General features: G+C 45.0%; 1 pseudogene; it reads left to right on the top strand.

Annotated features, from left to right (window-relative positions):
• Positions 1 to 19,533: 19,533 nt before the first annotated feature.
• LOC147371444 (small ribosomal subunit protein uS5 pseudogene) lies at positions 19,534 to 20,439 on the top strand (annotated as a pseudogene).
• The last annotated feature ends 2,866 nt before the right edge of the window (positions 20,440 to 23,305 follow it).

Genomic DNA, 23,305 nt, shown 5'->3' with positions numbered 1-23,305 from the left:
ACATGCCTCGGGCAACTAGGCCAGTATGCCACATCTACTGAAGCTCGTGCTCTGCAACAAGAGAAGCCGCTGCAACGAAAGCCCAAGCACTGCAGTTAGACAGTAGCCCCGGCTTGCCACAACCAGAGAAAGCTCTCATGAGGCAATGAAGACCCCGTGCAACCAGAAATAAATAAATAAGTAAATCTACTTTATATCAGTGTTATTGGATATTTCAAGTAGAAAATTAATTCCAATAATTCAGTTTTGTTCTCATTCAATTTATGGAATCAAAATGAAGCTTTTGTAAGTTCATTTGACATTATTGTTAATGCTATTATAAATTTAGTTAAACAGTTTGAAGAGGAAATCATCTGTTTTTGTGGTGATAATATGAGTAAAGTTTTTGGAGAATCATAATGTTATGGTAAAAAAACAAACTATGAAGTAGAAAAGTGCCTATGGTGCACATATAATTTATAACTGAGGCAAAATAAGTGACAATATTTTACCAATCCAGAGTTATAGTTCTAAGAATTTACATATATATTAAATTTACTAATGTATATATATATATATATATATATATAATTACAAACTTATACATGTGTAGACATACATATAGGCTTCCCTGGTGGCTCAGCAGTAAAGAATCTGCCTTTAATGTAGGAGACATGGGTTCAATCCCTGGGATGGGAAAATCCCCTGGAGAAGGAAATGGCAACCCACTCCAGTGTTCCTGCCTGGGAAATCTCATGGGCAGAGGAGCCTGGCAGGCTACAGTCTATGGGGTCACAAAAGAGTTGGACACGATTAGTGACTAAACAACCAATGTACGTGTATACATAATATACATACATAAGCATACATATATAATTTTTATATGTATAAGCATAGATATGTATGTATTATACAATATATTATATATGTATGAGCAAAGATAATTTATGAGGAAGTTGATGTCATCAACCTAAATGTTCTACAATTGTATTGTTTTAAAAAATGAGTTGATTATTATAGGTATATATTCATAAACAGTAACCTGTGAATTGTGAGTGCATTTTGTTTAAAATTCATTGGAAACCTTTAATCAAAGTATTCATTCAATGATATGACAAAATCTCAGCATTTGAAGTCTTTAGTAAATTGCAATAATGGAAAATACAGTTTGCTTGTGGAGACATTGAAATTTATTTCCACAAAAGCAAATGAAAATCAAACAAATCAAATGACTAGCAGTTTACAAGGTTTGAATTTGAGAATTTAGAATATCTCAACTTTGTGGAAAGAATGTTTTGATAGAACTTGTATATTTAAACAAACAAATTGATATTCTTTTCTGGAATTAGATGAAATTGAGTAGAATCTCAATCTGGTGAAACATTCTAAGCACCATAAACTAAAGATTACTTGTCAGTTCTTTTTGCCTTCAAAAAATATTTGTCAACAGGTTAGAATATAGTTATCTGTGAAAATATTTACACATTTCAAAAGAAAAAATTAGGAGAGAGTATTCTATTTGGCAGAATTTTCTGAGTTTACCAGGTTACTTCAGCAATTGTAAAGAGTGTTTTTATCACTTAAAATATTATGGTCCAATAACTGATTCACATTGTTGTACAGCAGAAACTAACACAGCATTGTAAAGCAATTATCCTACAATTAAAAAAAGCTAACCATGCTGTATTTCAGGGCCTCTTGCCTCTGAGATGGCCCACGCTCTTGTCTGTGGAATGTTTCTCTTTAAATAAATCAATTCCTTACCTAAACACACATACATGATCTACAGAAAAGAGTTAATTAAAGATGCCAACAATTTCAGATTTAGTATTCATAGCTTGCAAATTTGGGAATGGTCACTGGCAATTTTAATAAAAAGTAAAAAATAATAAAGTACTGTTAAAAAGTATCCTTCAGAATAAAAGAAGTGACATGGTGTTAGAAACAGAGATGATTGAGAAACAGTTAAAATCTGTGAATACATACCCAGAATAATTATTTTTCTTATGTTATTTATGTTATTTTTAAATGTATGGTTTGAAGCATGGCGTGTCTATTACATTCCAGAAATGTCAATGCTTGCACTTGTATTATAGCTTAATATTAAAGTTAAGTGACTGCTAATCTGTAATTTTTTGTGTATTGCTCTCTAGAACTGTTGGAAATAAATGGTCTTCAGAAACAGTCCACCTTGAACTCCCTGGGTGAGAGATATTTAATCACATTCCCTGCCAACTTCTGGGGACCTCTGGAAAATACTGGGTCAACAAGATCAATATATCAGAATGTTTAATCCTTGAAACAATTTCTTCTTTAGAAATAGGTCACCTGGGTCTTTTAAAAACATAGCACTGGGAGCTGGCCTTTCTATCTGTGTTTAATTATTCAAAAAAGAAAAATAAGAGGAAAAAGGTAGTGAAACTGTGGCAGGAAGGGGAACACCTTCCAGGGCCTGAAACTGGGCTCTTGTCTAACACTCGGAAATGAATTGTCCGAGGAGACACATGTGCTGACAAAGCAAGAGATTTTATTGGGAAAGGGCACCCGGGTGGAGAGCAGTAGAATAAGGGAACTGCTCTGCCACGTGGCTCTCTGTCTCCGGTTTTATGGTGATGGGATTAGTTTCCGGGTTGGCTTTGGCCAATCCCTCTAATTCAGTCTTTCCTGGTGGCGCACGTACCGCTCAGCCAAGATGGATGCTAGTGAGAGGGATTCTGGGAAGTGGACGGACAAGCAGTGTCTCCTTTAGACCTTTCCCAAACTCTTCTGGTTGGTGGTGGCTTACCAGGATCTCCTGTCATAAAACAACTCATGCGAATGGTTACTAAAGGGCCTGACCAGGTTGGGTGGTTTCAGTCAGTGTGCCTCCCCTAACAAAACTTATCGTGACAAAGTTGCTCTTAGCTGTCAGGTCTGACCACCCACCCCCACAACCCCCATGGAGAGGAAAAAGTCAAAGCAGGATTTGGGGAAAAATTCTTTGCCAGAATTCATGCCTTCCAGAAATCAAAAGGGATAGAAAATTCAGAAACACAGCTCCATGGCTATTTCACAGTGTTAAGCAATAATCTCATTTCCTGAATTTTTAGATTTTTGGATCATGCTTTGAGTCACGTGCACAACAAGTGATTCTTTGCTAGTTTTTTCACTACATAGTAATCTTCTTTCAGGGGATTCAAATGCTGAAAACATTTGATTCATTTTTTAAGAGTGGTAAGAATTTCATATAAATTGTTTGAGAGCCATGAGAAGACCCCCAGCAGGGCTGAAATACTTAGAAAGTGAAGTTTCTACCTACCTGGGCAGTAGGTGAATGTTGTTCATGGGCCTGCAGAGAATATGTTCTAATCCAGTGTGGTTTATTGTGGACATGATGGACGTGAGTCTCAGTGAACTCCGGGAGTTGGTGTTGGACAGGGAGGCCTGGCGTGCTGCTATTCATGGGGTCGCAAAGAGTTGGACACGACTGAGCGACTGATCTGATCTGATCTGAACTAATAATTTGAACAATAATGCAGTTTGTGTAGAATTGTTCACATGTTCATTTCCCCCCAAGCTGTAAACTTTTTATTTTGTATTGGGGAATAGCCAATCAACAATGTTGTGGTAGTTTCGGGTGAACAGCAAAGGAACTCAACAAAACATGTACACGCATCCATTCTCCCCCAAGTCCCCCTCTCATCCAGGGTGGCACAAAGCATTGAGCAGAGTTTCATGTGCTATACAATAGATCCTTGTTGGTTATCCATTTTAAATATTTTAAATATAGTTGTGTTCATATGTTCACTTAAATGGAAACGAGTCTGGCAGAGAGTCCTTGAGCACATATGCAATCCTAAGAATCCCAACCTGCCTCTTTGGTATCTATACTTCTCCAGTTGAACATTGTTAGGGAAAACTGTATGCGGGCTGCTCCTAGTTTATATTTACTACTACAAACCTACAGTGTGCACCTATCCCTGCCTATCAGTCCTACATTTCTCCAGTAAACATGCTCCACTTACCCAATTAGCTGTCTCACACAGTGCTTTCCTCCTCAAACCTTCCATGAACCCTCAGCTCCTTTCCATGCTCAGCGTCTTTGCATAATCTCAACCATCTTTTCTACTGACTGTGTCCATCTCTTTCCCAGGTAGCTCTTCTGACGTGTCTGTACCCCTTCCTGGTGGCTCTCCACTGAGCGTTTCACAGGTGTCTAAAACTCAGTATCGTTCCCACTCGCTTCATCATTCTCATGTCCCACCCACTTCATCATTCTCACCTCCCACCCACATAACTGCTCCTCCTGCTGTGTTTCTCATTCGGCCTAATGATGTGAGCACATTTTCAAATGACCAAGTCAGAAATCTTGGGGTTTCCCTGTAGAGTCCTCTGGATTCTTTCCCTGTTCTTATTTTTAGTGCCACCCTTTTATTTATTTATTTTTAGTGCCACCCTTTCAGTCCAAGCCCTTCCTGGATCTCACCCTGATGAAGAACAGTCTCACATTGGGTTTGTTTTCTGATGATCTGATCCTTCCTTCAAATGCTGCCAGAATAGTTTTTAAAATGCAAATTTGGTCTTGTCACTTCTTGCTTAAAATCTTCCAAAGCCTCTCAACTTTCCTTAAGGATAAACCCTTGATATTTAGCCGAGCCAACACAGCCTTTCATGATCTGGCCCAGTCACAATTTCAGCTTTTTAACTTTTCAAATTCTCATTCAGACTTTATGCTTTCGAGACAGATTTTTTAAATGTTGCTCAGTAAATCAAGGTTTTCCACTAAGTTGTTAAATTTCCTCACACTGTTCTCTAAACCCGAGAGCCCTTCGTGGATTTAATAGATGTCTAAATATACTCAACCTAAAGTTTCAGACCAGGAATCTCTTCCCACCTGAAGCTTTTCCTGGAGTTCTCTGAATCTTCCCCATCCTTTCCAAGCTGTGACAGGGATTATGCGTGTGGGCTTCATGGTGCCCTATCGAGTGTGGCCTGTCTGAGGTTCTCTAGAATGGGCTCTGTGAAGTGTCAGAAGGATGGTGAAGTCACCATGGCTGGCTTGGTGGAGAACAGCCCTGGACCACCTGAATGGCTGCTTCTTGTAGGTCTGGTGTGCAGGGAGGGGGGTCAGGTAGGTCTGTAGGAGGCAGCAGGCTCAGTATGCATGCATGCATCGCTTCAGTCGTGTCCAACTCTGTGCAACACCATGGACTGTAGCCCGCCAGGCTCCTCTGTCCAAGGGGTTCTCCAGGCAAGAACACTGGAGTGGCTTGCCATGATCTCCTCCAGGGGATCTTCCTGACCCAAGGACTGAACCCATGTCTCTTATGTCTCCTGCGTTGGCAGGTGGATTCTATACCACTAGCGCCACATGGGGTTCAGTATGAGGTGGAAATAAAGTGACCAGCAATTGCAGGGGCTGAGCCAGTTGGTTCTCTGATCAGGAGGGTTCAGGAAGAGATTTCTGGCACTGAGGGGTGGAGGGGGTTGGTAGTGGGAGGTGCGACAGGAGAGATAGATATGGGCCCCACTTACTGTCATTGGAAGAATGTTTTGTTGGAGAGAAGCATCTGGCAGATCCCTATCCTCGAGGGATCCACAGTCAAGTTTGGGATTAAATATGAGTTAAACAATATGTGGAGAAGGCAATGGCACCCCAGTCCAGTACTCTTACCTGGAAAATCCCATGGACGGAGGAGCCTGGTAGGCTGCAGTCCATGGGGTCGCTAAGAGTCGGGCGTGACTGAGCGACTTCACTTTCACTTTTCACTCTCATGCATTGGAGAAGGAAATGGCAACCCACTCCAGTATTCTTGCCTGGAGAATCCCAGGGACAGAGGAGCCTAGTGGGCTGCCATCTATGGGGTCGCACAGAGTCGGACATGACTGAAGCGACTTAGCAGCAGCAGCAAACAATATGAGACTTATCTGGTTTCTAAGGGGAGATATCCAGAAGAGATAGAATGAAGGTCTGATGTGTTTCAGGGTCAGTGAGAGGAGAAAAGGGTATGGGCTGATAAATATTCAGAGGTAGTGTGGACTGGGTTGTTGACTGGATGAGGAGAGTGAGGGAGTGGATAAGGGTTGCATGTCTGAAAGTTTGAGTCTCAGCAGCCACTGGTGTATGTGAGTGTGTGTATATAAATGAGTGTGTGTGTGTGTGTGTGTGTGTGTGTGTAGTATATGGGTGGATGGTGGTTTGTGGACAAGGGGAAGAACTCTGACTCTAGGACCCAAATGGTCTCCAACGGCAGAGTGTTAGAGTCAGCCATTTCAAAGTCTAACTTGCACGGAGTTAGATCTCTGGGTCTGGAAGATCTCCTGGAGAAAGGCTTGGCAACCTACTCCAGTATTCTTGCCTGAAGAATCCCACGAACAGAGGAGCCTGGTGGGCTACAGTCCATGGGGTGGCAGAGTTGGACACGACTGAGTGACTAACACGTTTCACAAAAGAAGAGGCTGGGTCTCTAAAACCAATACCAGAATGGCCACAGAGCAGCAGCAGCTGCTGCTGCTAAGTCTCTTCAGTTGTGTCCGACTCTGTGCGATCCCATAGACGGCAGCCCACCAGGCTCCCCCGTCCCTGGGATTCTCCAGGCAAGAACACTGGAGTGGGTTGTCATTTCCTTCCAGCCACAGAGCAGAGTCTTTCCAGATATCACTATCACTACTTACTATCCACCTATTTCTCTAGTTGCCTCACTCCTGACTCCAGGAGTTAACAAGCAAATTATTCACAGAAATGGGGGTCTGAGAGATATGGGCATGTGGGCTGTAGTATTGTCCCCCACTATTCTGTGATAGGTCCCAGGCTCAAAATTATTAACTGCAAGGGAAAGGAATGAATCCACTTTGTGCATTAGGGGAGGGCCTGCTAAGATGAAGCCTCCTTCCCTTTGCTGTGTCCTGCTGAAGGGCTGTTCTCTGTGAAGTCCTGTTAGAGCTGAATAGCCATCTATTTGCCCAGTTGTGTATCCTTCACCCACCAGGCTTTTCTGAACTTCTTTTTCCCATTCTTCTGCCCACATGTTCAGACCTTGCCTGGGAGTGGGAGGGGTAACAGAGACTCCAAAGAGAGGAAGTTGGGACTCACTGGGATCTGACTCATTGGAATCAAGACATAGATAGGCTGTCTCTGGGAGGGCCATCTTTCCCTGACTGCTGTGATTGACGTGACTGGTCTGCACCAGGCCCCTGTGATGCCACTTCACGTCCTTGATGCCCTTGACCCTTCACCTTTGCCTCGTGGAGACGTATGACCAGAAAGCAATGGTACTGAATATTTACTAGATGCCTCAGAAGATCCCTGATTCAGTCCTTGAGAGTCAACGTGTGGCAAATCTTGGTCTTTTGTGGGCTGATTTGACTTTTGGAAACAGTTGTTAAGCTTTCTTGCTCCCATATATGCTTTGTCGAATCATCTCCTATTCTTTAATCACACTCTGGGCAGATACCATGACTTTCTGGTCATTCGATTATTTAAGAGACCATTTTTAAAATTTACTATCAAGTTTAGTATAAACCTCATCTGCTTTCTTCCTCCCAGTTCAGGCAAGGAGTGTGGCTAGAGGGAGTTGGGAGGGGGCAGTTCTGTGGCCTGGTTCTGGAATACCTCATATCTGCTGGAGGCCCCAGACTACATTTTCTGTTCAACCCCACCTTACACTATTCTCTCTGGCTCTCCATTCAGTTGTTAGGTACTGTGCTGTGCTTAGTCACTCAGTCTTGTTTGACACTTTGCCACTCCATGGACTGTAGTCCGCCAGGCTCCTCTGTCCATGGGGATTCTTCAGGCAAGAAGACTGGAGAGGGTTGCCATGCCTTCCTCCAGGGGATCTTCCCAATCCAGGCTTCGAACCCACGTCTCCCGCATTGCAGGAGAATTCTTTAATATCTGAGGCCTAAGAAAGCCCTGTTAGGCACTGGAGTAAGAGAAATTAATTTGATAAGATTCTTCCTTCAAGAAGTTTACAGGGTGGGACTGGTACTGAGCTTAATTAAAATGATGTTAAGATTAGTCTAAACTGTAACAGGAAGCCTCTAAAAGAGAGGCAGAACACTGTAGGATCAGTGGAAGTGGAGGAAAGGGGGTGTGTTGGATACACACTCCAGGGTCTGTAAAGACACGACTTGGGAGCTGGCCAAATGTGGGGATGGTGCTGAGTGCCCAGGGGTTTCCCTGTGAGTCAGCAAGAGGGTGATTGGCCTAGACAGGCATGGGGGAACTTGATGGGGAGGACTGGAATCAATGTGGAGCATTGTGTGTGTGTGTGTGTGTGTGTGTGCATGTGTATGCAGGCAGGTGTGCATGTGTGTGTTTGCAGGATGTGTACACAGAAGTGGGTCTTCTCATTCTCTGTGGTATATCATTGAAAACACAATGGGGGCAGGTCCTGCTATCCGCACCAGGCTCTTTTCAGATGGAAACTGGCCCGCAGGATTCCTGTCTCAGAATTTACAGCAGGAAATGCCTCTTCAGCTCCAGCCCTCTCTGCCTTTCTCTTGTTTGAGACCCAGGGTTTGAAGGGGGTGTACTCACAGGAATGAAGGCAGGGATCTGGGTGGTAAAGACCTTCTCATTAATTTTTAAAAAGTATCCTAAATTTAATGTTCATTTCAAGTGGGCTTACCAGGTGGCACTTAGTGGTAAAGAACCCACCTGATAATGCAGGAGATTTAAGAGATGCGGGTTTGATCCCTGGGTTGGGACGATGCCCTGGAGGAGGATATGGCAACCACTCCAATATTCTTAACGAGAATCCCAAGGACAGAGGAGCTTGGTGGGCAGTCCATGGGGTCGCCAAGAGCTGGACATGACTGAAACAGTTAGCACTAGCACATGGGGACAGAGTGGGAAGGCATAGGATGGAAGAGGTAGGCGTTACTCCAGAAAGGGTTATTTGTTTTCTCCTTAGATGGCTAATAAACATACTCCTACCCCTTGTACTGGGTAGCTTGAGAGACTGTCCTCCCAGGACCTGCTGTGGAAGGTCCTAATTATTGTATGTCTGACTGTCCTCACACCTTCATGTTCTTTCTCTGGTACTTGGGTGCAGAGCCTTGTCCCAGAGAGTAAGAGATAGATAGCACAGAACTCAGAGAAAAGAAATGACCCGGATTCCTCCAGGAGCTCCTAGCACCTTTCATCTCCAAGACACATGTATAAACTGTCATTACATGAGTCGTCTCACCCTGACTACTCTGACTTCACTGGTTCTTCTGCCAAGGCCCTGTGAGCACCACAGTACCGATTGGTTTCCCTGAATAGATGCAAGCTAATCAGTCCCCTTGGTCAAGTGCACCAGGCATGACCAGAAGGCAAAGCAGTGAACTTACCAGAAAAATGCCTGAGAGAATAAATGTCCCAGACTTTGAATACTCTCAGGTGACACATTGCAGTCCTGTGAAATTTGAGTTGATGTTTGGAAATAGTCAAATGACATCAAGCTCCAATGGTGAGATACATAAGGAGAGAGATTTAGATTGAAAATAGGGCTTGACAGAAGTAAGCTTACATAGAATGGGTAAAAAACAAGGTCCTACCGTACAACACAGACAGCTATATTCAATACTTTATGATAATCATAATGGAAAAGAATATTAAAAAAAGAATATACATGTGTGTGTGTGTGTGTGTAAAGCTTCCCAGGTAGCGCTACTGGTAAAGAACCTGCCTGCCAATGCAGGAGATGTAAGAGGTGCGAGTTTGATCCCTGGGTCAGGAAGATGCCCTGGAGGAGGGCATGACAACCCACTCCAGTATTCTTGCCTGGAGAATCCCATGGACAGAGGACCCTGGAGGGCTACAGTCCATAGAGTTGCAAAGAGACACGACTGACCGACTTAGCTCGAACATGTATGTGTAACTGAATCACATTGCTGTACAATAATAGTTAATACGACACTGTAAATCAACTATATTTTGATTAAAAAATAAAAAACTATTTCATGTGTTATGCATTGCTTATATTTAAAAAACTGAAATTTTAAAATAAATAAAAACACAATTAAAACATTAAGAAAAGAAAAATGAAAATAGGGCTTGATGACACCAACATAGTGTTTTCTATTTTGCATGGTTTGCAGTTCAGTTTAGTTCACTTCAGTCGATCAGTCGTGTCTGACTCTTTGCAACCCTATGAATTGCAGCACACCAGGCCTCCCTGTCCATCACCAACTCCTGGAGTTCACTCAAACTCACATCCATCAAGTCAGTGATGCCATCCAGCCATCTCATCCTCTGTCTTCCCCTTCTCCTCCTGCCCCTAATCCCTCCCAGCATCAGAGTCTTTTCCCATGAGTCAACTCTTCTCATGAGGTGGCCAAAGTACTGGAGTTTCAGCTTTAGCATCATCCCTTCCAAAGAAATCCCAGGACTGATCTCATTTAGAATGGACTGGTTGGATATCCTTGCAGTCCAAGGGACTCTCAAGAGTCTTCTCCAACACCACAGTTCAAAAGCATCAATTCTTCGGCGCTCAGCTTTCTTCACAGTCCAACTCTCACATCCATACATGACCACTGGAAAAACCATAGCCTTGACTAGACGGACCTTAGTTGGCAAAGTAATGTCTCTGCTTTTTAATATGCTATCTAGGTTGGTCATAACTTTCCTTCCAAGGAGTAAGCGGTTTGGAAAAGAGCTTCAAATGGTCATTTTAAAAGGGAAGCTTCTACAAGCATTTTTAGAGCAATAAATGTTCGAGTCCTCCACCCTCAGAATTTATTGAAATATAATAACATTATGTGAGTTTAAGGTGGTTTGAGGTGTACGGTGTGTTGATTTGATACATACATATTGCAAAATAATTACTGCCATAGTACTAACCACCACCTCCCTCTTATCATATAGCTTTTCATTTCTTTTTTGTGCTGAGAAAATTCAAGATCCATTCTGTTAGCAACAGTCAAGTATATGATATGGTATTATTGGCCATAATCACCATGTTGGACATTGGATTTCCAAACTTGTTACTTTTATAACTAGGAAATTGTACACTTTGACCAATATCACCCCATTTCCCCCAGCGCATGGCAAATACCACTCTGCAGTCTTTTTCTCTGAGTTCGACTCTTTTAGATTCCACGTGAAATTGGCCATTGCATGCTCTTTTGGAATAAGTGCTTCGTCACTCAGTGACTTATTTGGAGAGGATAATGGCCACTTCGATGTAGAAATTCCAATCTATTGGTGACAAAGCTGTTCTCATCTTGTCATTGCATATCTTGGACTTGGTTTTACGTAGCAAAGTCAGGGCCATATTTAGTGGAAGCTAAGTTCCTTCACTCTAAAGGGATGGAGGGCTGACGCATCCTTAGATCGTGGGAAGTTGTGCGGGAGGGAACTTCATAGGTTTCTTCCTTCTGGGGACGCACTGAAGGAAGAAACTGTGAAGCAGTTAGAAAGAGGTGCGTGAACTTAGGACTGCCAACCTAGAGGCTGTTTACTGTGGATCTTGGATATAGAAGGGGAGAGACAAAACCAGGACAATCAGCTTGGTGGAATTGATTTTGGGGACCTCTATAAATGAAGGGTGACATAAATGTGAAGTGGAGGGAGTTATTTGGAGCCTGGGATGGTTCTTATGGGAGGCTGTGATAAGATGGAGTCCTAAGCAGGAGGGAAGGGGGCTGCCAGCTTATGTCTCTGCCTCCATCTACTTTTGGCCCTTAGGGCCAGTTCTAAAGTACTGACGGTACCTGAACCGGATCTAGGTCCTTGCCAACTCCCAGCCCTCCTGACCCATCCCTTTAATCCCTGGAGGCATCAGAGAGGCAAGTCCAGACACATGAATTGCCAATTTACTCATGGAAATGACTTGGACAAACAGAATTTTAATTTTCCTGTTAGTTCATGGGGTGGGGGAAAAAAGCTGCCCAGTGGAGTATGAAGGACACAAGGGTTCCTGTTCCCTGCTGAGGCTCCAGGAACCCTGGGAGGCCGTTGTGTCCTAAAATGCTCCCAAATGGCCACGATCCCTGGTTCCCTCTAATTCTGTATTGGGTAGGATTTCACTCTCTCTCCCTCTCTTGAGTTGGCAACAAGGAAGGAACCAGCTGGATACATGGAGGGATTTTGCTTCCTTAATAACTCAGAGATACTTAGAAGCAAAGGGGCTCAGGTGGGTGTCATTCCACCCATATATGTCAGACTGGCAGTGAGAGGGGAGGAGCTAGGGGGGGAGACTATGTCTTGATTCTGGCTTTACCTTTTGCTATAAGTTTGTGACTCTGTTTTCTGGATACATGCTATGGTTTGGTATTTATAGATACATCTATCTTAATTAAGGCTAGGGCTTCCCTGGTGTCTTAGATGGTAAAGAATCTGCCTGCAATGTGGGAGACCCAGGTTCAATCTCTGGGTTGGGAAGATCCCCTGGAGGAGGGCATGGCAACTCGCTCCAGTATTCTTGCCTGGAGAATCCCCACGGACAGAGGAGCCTGGTGGGCTACAGTCCATGAGGTCACAAAGAGTCAGACACGACTGAAGCAATTTAGCATGCATGTACATGTCCAGGCTGGGAGACTCTCATTCTCCAAACTTCTTTAATTTAATCTCCTTCTATGACATGAAAAATAACATATGGAAGTCGAGCTCCCACCCCTAAATACCACTGGAGCCCCAGGTCTCACCATCAGTCTCCCTATGATTTCCTTTTCCTGCAGATGCTGGTCTCATTGGCATCTTGTTCTCCGCAGCTATTCCGCTGGCTTTCAGTCTCCCCAAACGCAAGTCTTAGTTCCCTTTCTCTGAGTTCCACCCCCGACTCCAGCATCCCCAGCATGAAGCTATTGTGTGAGACAGGCTCTTGCTGAGGGTTTGTGTTGACACCACAGGATGACGAACAATTTTATGAGGATGAATCACCCACAGTGTAGCTCTTGGGCTATGGGGGACACAATTTCCCACCAACCTCCTCCTCTAGCCTCTCTTCCCCCCACAACACTTCTCTTCCTGGCCCCCCACTACCCTGGGCTCTCGGCTTTCAGCCCCCTGCTCTGTAATTATTTTCACATTTTCTCCTCAATCATTCAGGAAACAAGTGTTTGTTGAGAGCTACCACACATCAGGCACCATTCTGCACAGGGGCAAGTTTAGTTCTTTCTGTCTTATTGCCCAGGGGAAACTCGACTTTCTGATAGAAGGCCTGTCAGAGATTCTCAGAATGTATTTTTAAGCAACAAAACAAAACAGCACAAACAACAATCCGTCTACTCCTAGAAGAAAGCTGTTACTCTTCTAGAAAATGGGTGCTCAGTCTCTCAGCGGTGTCTGACTCTTGGCAACCCCGTAACTGTAGCCCTCCTGGCTCCTCTGTCCCTGGAATTTTCCAGGTGAGAATGCTGGAGCAGGTTGCCACTTCCTACTCCAGGGGATCACCCCGATCCAGGAATCGAGGCTGTAGTTGTTTTTGTTGTGAAGTTTTCTTACTCTCTGGGGTATTAGGGGTAGTGTGCCAGTATACATATGTGTGTGTGTGCACGTGTGTGCTCGAGTGAAGGGCTGGGGAGAATTGGGAGGGTCCCATTGCAGGGTGAGGAGACCCCTAGGCAGTGTAGACAATGCGTGTTCACAGCAAGGTTCTGACGTTGAGCCTCAGAGCCTCCCTGCCACCCTCTCTCCCAGGCTCCCCGTGAGTCCCCTGTTTTCTGGCCGGTGCTTCCCAGGCACCAGTGCTGCCGAGCTGACCCTATCTGGAGAGGAGGGGGTTCTCCTGGCAGTCAAAGGGGAAGAGACTGTGACGTTGGAGAGCTCCTGGATGGAGGGGTGTAAGAGAGTTCTCCAGGTGGGGCGGATTTCTGCCTGTCCTTTCAGGGCAGCTGGAGGTCAGCCATTAGGGAGGCAGGAAGGTAGACGGGATGGCCTATGAGCTGTGGCTTGGAGTTTACCACCGGATGATCAGGACCCTGTGTATGAGGTAGCAAAGCACAGGTTCTAGGGTAGACTGGCTGGGCTTGAATTCCCATTCTGCCCTTATTTGCTGAGTGGCCTTGAGGAGATGCTGAGCTCTTGAGTCTACAAGAAAGGTATGACCGCATTCTCACCCTCTCATCTTGATTAAAGTTCAATGGAATGAACACTCTAGCCTGTAATGTAAGAGGGAAGGCCAGAAGGGAGCGATGAGGTCTGTGATGGTCCAAGGACAGTGGGTGTGGGGCAGAGTGCGCGCGTTAGATAAACACTGCAGCGTCAACAGGACAGGAAGAGGGAGGACAGAGCAAGAGAGGTGCTGCAGCCTGTGGGGTTGGTGCAAGGAGGCTGGTGTGCACATGTGTGCATTGTGTCTGAGAACGTGTGTGCATCTTACACGTTTGTGTGTATTGTGTCTGTGTGTGCACTGTGAGTGTGTGGTATGGTATCTTTGTGTGTGGCATGTGTGTATTGTGTATCTGTTTTGTTTGTGAACTTGTGCACACATTGTACATTTGATTCAATTTAATTGAATTGTAATGTCCCAGGGCTAGTCTTGGGAAAGGAGTGCCTCAAGGAGCAGGACAGAGGATGAGACCTGAAGGAAGAGTGTAAGCAGCTCAGGAGAGCCTGCAGAGAGGGCCAGGAGGTCCACTTGCGTGGATTCCCAGCTCTCTGATGCCCTCTCCCCCATTCTCCTGAGAGGCGTTCCAAGCTTAGGGCTTGGAGTCCTCTGGGTTGTCTATTAAGGGGAGATGGGGCCCCCAGGTGACGCGGGAAAAGCCTCTTGCCCAAGGTTCTGTCTCTCTGCTGCTCCCGCCCCGCCCCACCTCCCCAGCCTTCCTTCACTGTGACTTTGGGAGAGTGCAGTGGGGCAACATCAACGCCAAAGTAAATGCCAAACTGGTGCTGGCAGGAACCCTGGGGAACACTTGACAAAGCGCAGAGTCAATGCCCTGAAGCAGCAGGAGCTGGATCAATGGATTTAGGGTCAGGGGAAAGAAGAAGGAGAAGGAAAACTGAAGGAGGGGCCTTTGGCCACATGGTCTGACCCTGTCAAGGTTACTGAGGATGGTTTTCCTGTTTCACGGCTGAGGTCCCGGGGTCAGACTCTCAGGTTTGGGGGTGAGGATTTTGGAACTGGTAGTACCTGCTCATGGCAAGGGACATTTGAATGAGTCAGGGCAGAGGGAAGAGCAGGGCTTGGTAGGTGGATGGGCAGAGATACAAAGAGACAGAGACACCTGCAAAGCAAGATAGGAAGGGAGAGACCAGTAGGGAGAGGGAGAGGTTCGAGAGGGAGACAGTTAAGAGAGTTCCAGAGTGAGAGACTCAGAGAGAAAGAATAAAAGGTCTGCCCTTAGAACAGGTGAGGAACAAGTGTGCAAAGGAACTTTCTCTGAGTCACATGATACAATATCCCCTAATCAGGGTAGTGTTTCATTAGGATTGCCATCGCTTGGTGAATGCTGGTATCAAAAGTCCCATACTTTACCAGACAGACTTATCGGAGGCTGTTCTCTGCATACCGAATTTTTAGTAGCACTAATATTCCAGTTTAAAGGGAGTCTCCTTGCATGTCTCTGACTATGATTTATTGTTTATGATACTGATGATTGAAGTGGTTCATTAATTTGAACTTGAATCAGATAATACACATATTTTCCCCCTCTGAGAATATAAATTTCATCATTTAAGACATTGTGAAATAAATTCATTACCACACACACACACGTCTGTCCTGAGAAACTCCGTCCTCTTCACCTTTGGGTTCATGGAGTGAAGACCATGGTTGACCCTGGTGGCTGCAGCTTGGAAAGGCTTCCCAAGGCCCCTGGGCATTAGAATAGAGCTGCGTGTTAGCAGGTAACCTTCCAAAGGCAATCAGCTTTACCTGGCTGGAAGAGAAGTTGAAGTTTGGATGGGGTGGCTTATTTTTCGGAGGGGCGTGACCCAGCCTCTATTCCCAGGAGCAAATGGTTTGAGGTTTCCTGCCTGCTCTGATGCCAGGAGCTGGACAGGCTGAGAGAGTGAGGCCATGAACCCATTTTTGCTGGCTTAGGTTGGAGGTTGGAATGGAGCCCCAGGAGGGTTAGTAAGGGATGGCTGAACAATAAGAAATGAAGCCCTGAACCTGTGAGAGAGAATGGGGTCTGGGCACACCGGCGCCCTCTGTGTGATATGAAATGAGCCTCTGAATGTGGCATATGCAGCAGGCCTCCTCCAGGTTCAGGACCTAAGCAACTCCATTGACCCTGTGCTCGGATGCCTGAGGCTGGCTGCCTCCCCCGAGGGCTTTCTATGCAGTTCCCCACCCTGCCTCCCTCCTCCCGGGGAGCCTGCAGTCCCTGCAGTCTCAGGGGCGAAACTCACTGACACTCACCCTCCCTCCCCTGAATCTTCACTCTCTTCTCTCCCTTTCATTGTTCTATGGGTAGTTTCTCAGGCTCTTACTCATCTGTGTAAGTTCTCTGCTTTAAATCCCCTCTTTAAAATCATCAGATATGTTTTTATTTTCCAGGTTGAGCCCTGAAAGGGATAGAGAAGCAGTCAAACAGACACAGTGCTTGTGGTTGTGGCATTTGTATCCTTGTGGAGGGGGAGGGAGGCACAGAATACAAACACGTACACGCAGTATACCGAGAGGCAGTAATAATGCGATGCAGGCTGCCAGCGAGACCACCACGCTGTGGGCAGGGCAGTCACGGAAGACCTCTTGGATAAGAGGCATCTGAGCTGAGCAAGTGAGGGAGTGAAGGTGGCCGAAGAGGGTGGGCAGAGGCCCTGAGGCTAGAGCATCCTGGCACGTTGGGGAACAGCAAGAAATCAGGTGGCAGAAGTCGAGTGAGCGGGAGGGGTAGAAGTGGGAGATGCATACAGAGAAGTAGTGGGGAGGCATGTCATTTAGGGCCTTACTGACCACTGTGAGGACTTCTGCTTTTACTCTGAGTGACAACGAAAGCCATAGGAGGATTTTGAGTGCAGAAGTGATATGATCTGACTTATTTTTTAAGAAATATTGACGTATAGTTAATTTACAATGTTGTGTTAGTTTCACATGTACACCAAAGTGATTCAGTTATACCTATTATACATACATATTAGATTCTTTTTCAGATTCTTTTTCATTATAGGTTATTATTAGATACTGAGTATAGTTTCCTGTGGTATACAGGAGGTCCTTGTGGTTTACCTATTTTGTATAGAGTAGCGTGAATATGTTAATCACATACTCCTAATTCACAGCTCCTCCTGCTCCCCCACCACTCCACTCTTCAATTTGGTAACCATAAGTTTATTTTCTACATGATCTGACTTATACCTGAAAAGGATCATTTTGGCTGCTGAGTGGAGAATAGGCTGTAGAAGCAGAGAGATCCATTCATCAACCATGATTGCTTTGTGTTACAGAAAACCCAAGATAGGCTTATTTTTATATTAAAAAAATCCAAAGGCACACAGTTTATGGCTAGTAGGGTAGCACAAAGTGATTAAGGACTCAAGCTTCTTCTATATTTTTGCTTCACTGTCTTGAGTGCCTGGCTTCCACCCTCCATGGACACTTCATGTTTTATGATGAACGCTGAAGCTGCAGCCGTGGAGCACTCTAAAGGCAGCAGGAGGAGTGAGGATGAGGAAGGGCTAGCTCGTTCTCCTTCCGTAAGTCTTCCCAGCAGTCTGTGCAGCACCTCTGATTATGAGGGCAGAACTGAGCCACGTGGCCACACCTAGCTTCTAGGGCAGCTGGGAAACGGTTTCCCTGTTGCATGTATTGTCCAGGTTTTTGTCACCAAGGAAGAAGGGGAAGATGACATTGGGTGGTCATTAGTCTCCTCCACCACACAATTAAAAGATGTTGCAATAATCCAGGGGAGAGAGGATGTTGGCTTGTACTGGTGGTACTGGAGGAAATGGTTGGTGCTGGTCAGATTCTATAGTGTTTTCTTGGTAAATCTGACAGAATTTGCCAGAAAATTATTAGCTGTCACTCACACAAGAGAGCAGTCCAGGATGATGCCAGTTTTGAGCAGCTATAAGAATGGGAATTTCTATGGACTGAATTCAGGAAGACCTCTGACGGAACCCAGTTGGTGAGGAAGGCTTTGGAAATCATGAGTGCTGTCCTGGCCACTTTAAGTTTGAGAGGCTCATTAGACATTCTGGTGGAGCTTTCAGGCAGGCAGTTTGATACATAAGGCTGGAGTTCAGAGACTATTTCTGGACTGGCTAATATTTAAGGCTAAGAGATTGGATGAGATCATCTTAAACATGCGTAGAGAGAGAGAGAGAGAGAGAAGAGGATGAGATCAGAAAGATGGGAGGAATCGACAAAGGAGACAGGGCAACCTTGTCCAGTGAGGAGGCAGGAGAACCAAGAGTGAGGTGGCCTGGAAGCCTTGGAGAAACAGTGTCTCAAGGAGGCTGTGATGATGAGCTGTGTCATATGCTTTGATGGGTCAAGGAAGACAAAATGAGGTTTAATCAATCAAAAGGCAACTTACAATCTTGACAAGAGCCTTTCCAGAGTATTTGTAGGGGCCTAGTGTGAGCTTTGGAGAAGGAAATGGCAACCCACTCCAGTGTTCTTGCCTGGAGAATCCCAGGGACGGAGGAGCCTGGTGGGCTGCCGTCTATGGGATCACACAGAGTCGGACACGACTGAAGTGACTTAGCAGTAGCAGTGTGAGCTTAGAGGCGAATGAGGGACAGGACTATGGAGCAGACATTCTGAAAGTTCCTTCCACTACAAAAAACACAGAACCTGCATGCTGCTGCTACTGCTGCTAAGTCACTTCAGTCGTGTCCGACTCTGTGTGATCCCATAGACGGCAGCCCACCAGGCTCCCCTGTCCCTGGGATTCTCCAGGCAAGAACATTGGAGTGGGTTGCCATTTCCTTCTCCAATGCGTGAAAGTGAAAAGTGAAAGTGAAGTTGCTCAGTCGTGTCTGACTCTTAGCGACCTCATGAACCAGGCTCCTCCGTCCATAGGATTTTCCAGGCAAGAGTACTGGAGTAGGTTGCCATTGCCTTCTCTGAGAACCTACATAAATCAGCTTTTTTTTTTTTTTTTTTTTAACTGCATTACTGAGTTTGCAAGAAGTCAAAGAGCTCTTCAAGAGGAAAAAAATCCTCAAAAAACCATGAGTTAAGACCAGACTGATGAACAGTAAGCTGCTCTTACTTGGCAAGGAGATTCAGGAGAATCTGAAGGCTCAAAATTCTTGGTCTTAACTATGTCTACTCAATACCCTCACAGCAAGATCCTACTTCTGACTTCTGTGTAAGAGACTAGAGGGTGGAACTCTCAGTTAGTGTTGCAACTTTGAAAGCTTTCCAATCAGACCCTTCCTGCGGTCCTCAGATCAATTTTCTCTGTGACTCCAGGGAATGGGTGTCTGTGCTCAGTCACTAAGTCATGCTCAACTCTGCAACCCCATGGACTATAGCCCACCAGGCTTCTCTGTCCATGGGATTCTCCAGGCAAGAATACTGGAACAGGTAGCCATTTCCTTCTCTAGGGGATCTTTCTGTCCCAGGGATCGAACCTGCGTCTCCTGCTTGGCAGGGGGATTCTCTATCACTGAGCCAACTTGGAAGCCCTCAGGGAATGGGAGACTCCCTCAAAGTTGGCATGAAGGTTTCTTCTCTGTAAAAACACCAAATGGTGGCTGATGCTGGTGCTGAGGCAGGGCCCAGAGGCCCCTAGGGCCCTAGAATGGGAGGCCTCAGTGGCTTCGGTGGAGCCTTTGGCTGCGGTATCTGAGACAGGGATTGGGCCGGAGTCGAGGCTGTGGAACCTGAGGCTGTGGTCTTGCCTAGGCAAGACCGAGGATGAGTGGTTCCCCATCGCCAAACTGGGCTGCCTGGTCAGGGATGTGAAGATCAAGTCCCTGGAGGAGATATATCTCTTCTTTCTGCCCATCAAGAAATCTGAGATCATTGACTTTTTCCTGGGAACATCCCTCAAGAATGAGATTTGAAGATTATGCCTGTGCAAAAGCAGATTCTTTTGCTGTCCGGGAGACCAGGTTCAAGGCATTTGTTTCCATTGGGGATTGCAGTGGTCACGTTGGTTTGGGTGTCAAGTGCTCTAAGACGGTAGCCACTGCCATTCGTGGGGCCATCATTCTTGCAAGCTCTCCATCATCCCTGTGCTGTGAGGCTACTGGGGGAATAAGATCTGCAAGTCCCACATTGGCCAGGTGACTGGCCACTATGGCTCTATGCTGGTACCCTCAGGGGCACTGGCATCATCTCAGCTTCCTGTGCCCAAGAAGATCCTTGGTGATGGCCAGAACTGACCACTGCTGCACCTCTGCCAGGGAATGCCCTGTTACCCTGGGCAACTTCTCCAAGGCCACTTTTGATGCCATTTCTAAGACGGACAGTTATCTCACCCCTGATCTCTTGAAAGATATGGTGTTCATCGAGTCTGCATATCAGGAACTCACTGACCATCTTACCAAGAACCCCCAGGGTTTCCCTGCAGAGGACCCAGGCTCCAGCTATAGCCATCACATGGTTTTATATGAGAAAAATGCAGCGAATGGAGCTCATTAAAAATTAAGTTGCTGTGAAGAACTGCACCACTCCACCTGTCCGTCTCTGTCTCCCAACTCTTGCCCCAGGGTTCGAACCCCTGTTTCCTGCATCTGCCTGCACTGCAGGAGGCATCTTTACTGCTGAGCCACCAGGGAAGCCCCTCCTACACTCCCTTAAGTATCAGTCCTAACAGTGCAAGAAGAAACCAGGCGACTGTGATATCTATAAAACACCACCGTTGTTATGACGACTAAGTGACAAAGCCACAGGATCCCCCGATGCCTTCTTGTTCCCCACCTGCCCTTTGTCCCATGTTACCTCTCATGATAATCTGAGTAATGCGAAGCAGTGAGCGAAAGACAGGGATTACTAATGTCTCAGTTCCTCACAGCAAAGAAAGCCACCCTGCCTTCCGTGGAGAAAACCACCAGCCCTGAGTGACTTTAACAGGCCGGATGCATAAGAGTAAAACATAGACAGATGGCAGTTGGAATTCAGTGGGTGAAATAATCATGCAATAAAGGATATAAAATATCATTTATATAAGTAAAATTAACTTTTCATCTAGAAGAAAGTTGTTTCTAACCTTGTTTATGTATAAAATATATTCCACATAGCCTGAAAATCTAAAACCAAAAAGAAACAAAAAGGTTAAATGAACATTTGGGAGATTAGGAACATATCTTGGGGGTAGAAAAAACCTTCTCACATAGGAATCAAAACAAGATAAACTAAAAAAGAAAACAAGCATTGATGATTATATACAAATTTAAAAGATACTACAGATGTCAGCAGGAGATGGCAAGAGTGAACATCAACATTTTAGGAATCAGTGAACTAAAATGGACCGGAATGGGTGAATTTAATTCAGATGACCATTACATCTACTACTTTAGACAAGAATCCCTTAGAAGAAATGGAGTACCTCTTATAGTCAACAAGAGTCCTAAATGCAGTACTTGGGTGCGGTCTCAAAAATGACAGAATGATCTCTGTTTGTTTCCAAGGCAAATCATTCAATACCACAGCAATCTAAGTCTATGCCCCAACCATTAATGCAAAGAAGCTGAAGTTGAATGGTTCTATGATGATCTACAAGACCTTCTAGAATCAACACCAAAAAAAGTGTCCTTTTCATCGTAGGGGACTTGAATGCAAAAGTAGGAAGTCAAGAGATACCTGGAGTAATAGGCAAGTTTGGCCTTGGAATACAAAATGATGCAGGGCAAAGGCTAACAGAGTTTTGGCAAGAGAACACACTGGTCATAGCAAACACCCTCTTCCAACAACACAAGAGAAGACTCTACACATGAACATTGCCAGATGGTCAATACTGAACTCAGATTGATTATATTCTTTGCAGCCAAAGATGGAGAAGCTCTATACAGTCAGCAAAAACAAGACCGGGTGCTGACTGTGGCTCAGATCATGAATCCCTTATCGCCAAATTCAGACTTAAATTGAAGAAAGTATGGAAAAATCACTAGACCATTCACGTATGACCTAAATCAAATCCCTTGAAAGTGATAAACAGATTCAAGGGATTAGATCTGATAGACAGGGTGCCTGAAGAACTATGGATGGAGTTTCATAACACTGTACAGGAGGCAGTGGTCAAGACCATCCCCGAGAAAAAGAAATGCAAAAAAGGGAAAATGATTGTCCGAGGAGGCCCTACAAATAGCTGAGAAAAGAAGAGATGCAAAAGGCAAAGAAGAAAAGGAAAGATATATGCATCTGAATGCAGAGTTCCAAAGAATAGCAAGGAGAGATATGAAAGTCTACCTCAGTGATCAATGCAAAGAAATAGAGGGAAATAATAGAATGGAAAAGACTAGAGATCTCTTCAAGAAAATTAGAGATACCAAGGGAACATTTCTTGCGAAAATGGGCACAATTAAGGACAGAATGGACCTAACAGAAGCAGAAGATATTAAGAACAGGTGGCAAGAATACACAGAAGAACTATACAAAAAAGATCTTCATGACCCAGATAACCACAATGGTGTGATCACTCACTTAGAGCCAGACATCCTGGAGTCCAAAGTCAAGTGGGCGTTAGGAAGCATCACTACAAATAAAGTTAGTGGAGGTGAGGGAATTCCAGCTGATCTACTTCAAATCCTAGAAGATGATGCTGTGAAAGTGCTGCACGCAATATGGCAGCAAATTTGGAAAACTCAGCAGTGGCCACAAGACTGGAAAAGGTCAATTTTCATTCCAATCCCAAAGGAAGGCAATGCCAAAGAATATTCAAACTACTGCACAATTGCACTCATCTCTAGCACTCAAACTAGCAAAGTAATACTTAAAATTCTCCAAGCAAGGTTTCAACAGTACGTGAACTGAGAACTTCCAGATGTTCAAGCTGGACTTAGAAAAGGCAGAGGAACCAGAGATCAAATTGCCAACATCTGTTGGATCATAGAAAAAGCAAGAGAATTCCAGAAAACATCTACTTCTGCTTCATTGATTACATGAAAGCCTTTGACTGCATCGATCACAACAAACTGTGGAAAATTTGAAAGAGATGGGAATACTGGACCACCTGACCTGCCTCCTGAGAAATTGGTGTGGGAGTCAAGAAGCAACAGTTAGAACTGGACATACAACAGACTGGTTCCAAATTGGAAAAGGAGTATGTCAATATTGTCACCCTGCTTGTTTAACTCATATGCAGAGTACATCATGCAAAATGCCGGACTAGATGAAGCACAAGCTGGAATCAAGATTGCGGGGAGAAATATCAATAACCTCAGATATGCAGATGACACCACCCTTATGGCAGAAAATGAAGAGGAACTAAAGAGCCTCTTGAGGAAAGTGAAAGAGGAGAGTGAAAAAGCTGGCTTAAAACTCAACATTCAGAAAACTAAGATCATGGCATCTGG

Source organism: Bos grunniens, chromosome 5 (genome assembly GCF_055505025.1).
Source record: "Bos grunniens cultivar Pamir isolate PY7600 chromosome 5, Bosgru_T2T1.0, whole genome shotgun sequence".
Lineage (NCBI taxonomy): Eukaryota > Metazoa > Chordata > Mammalia > Artiodactyla > Bovidae > Bos > Bos grunniens.
This window is presented reverse-complemented; position numbering and strand designations above follow the sequence as displayed.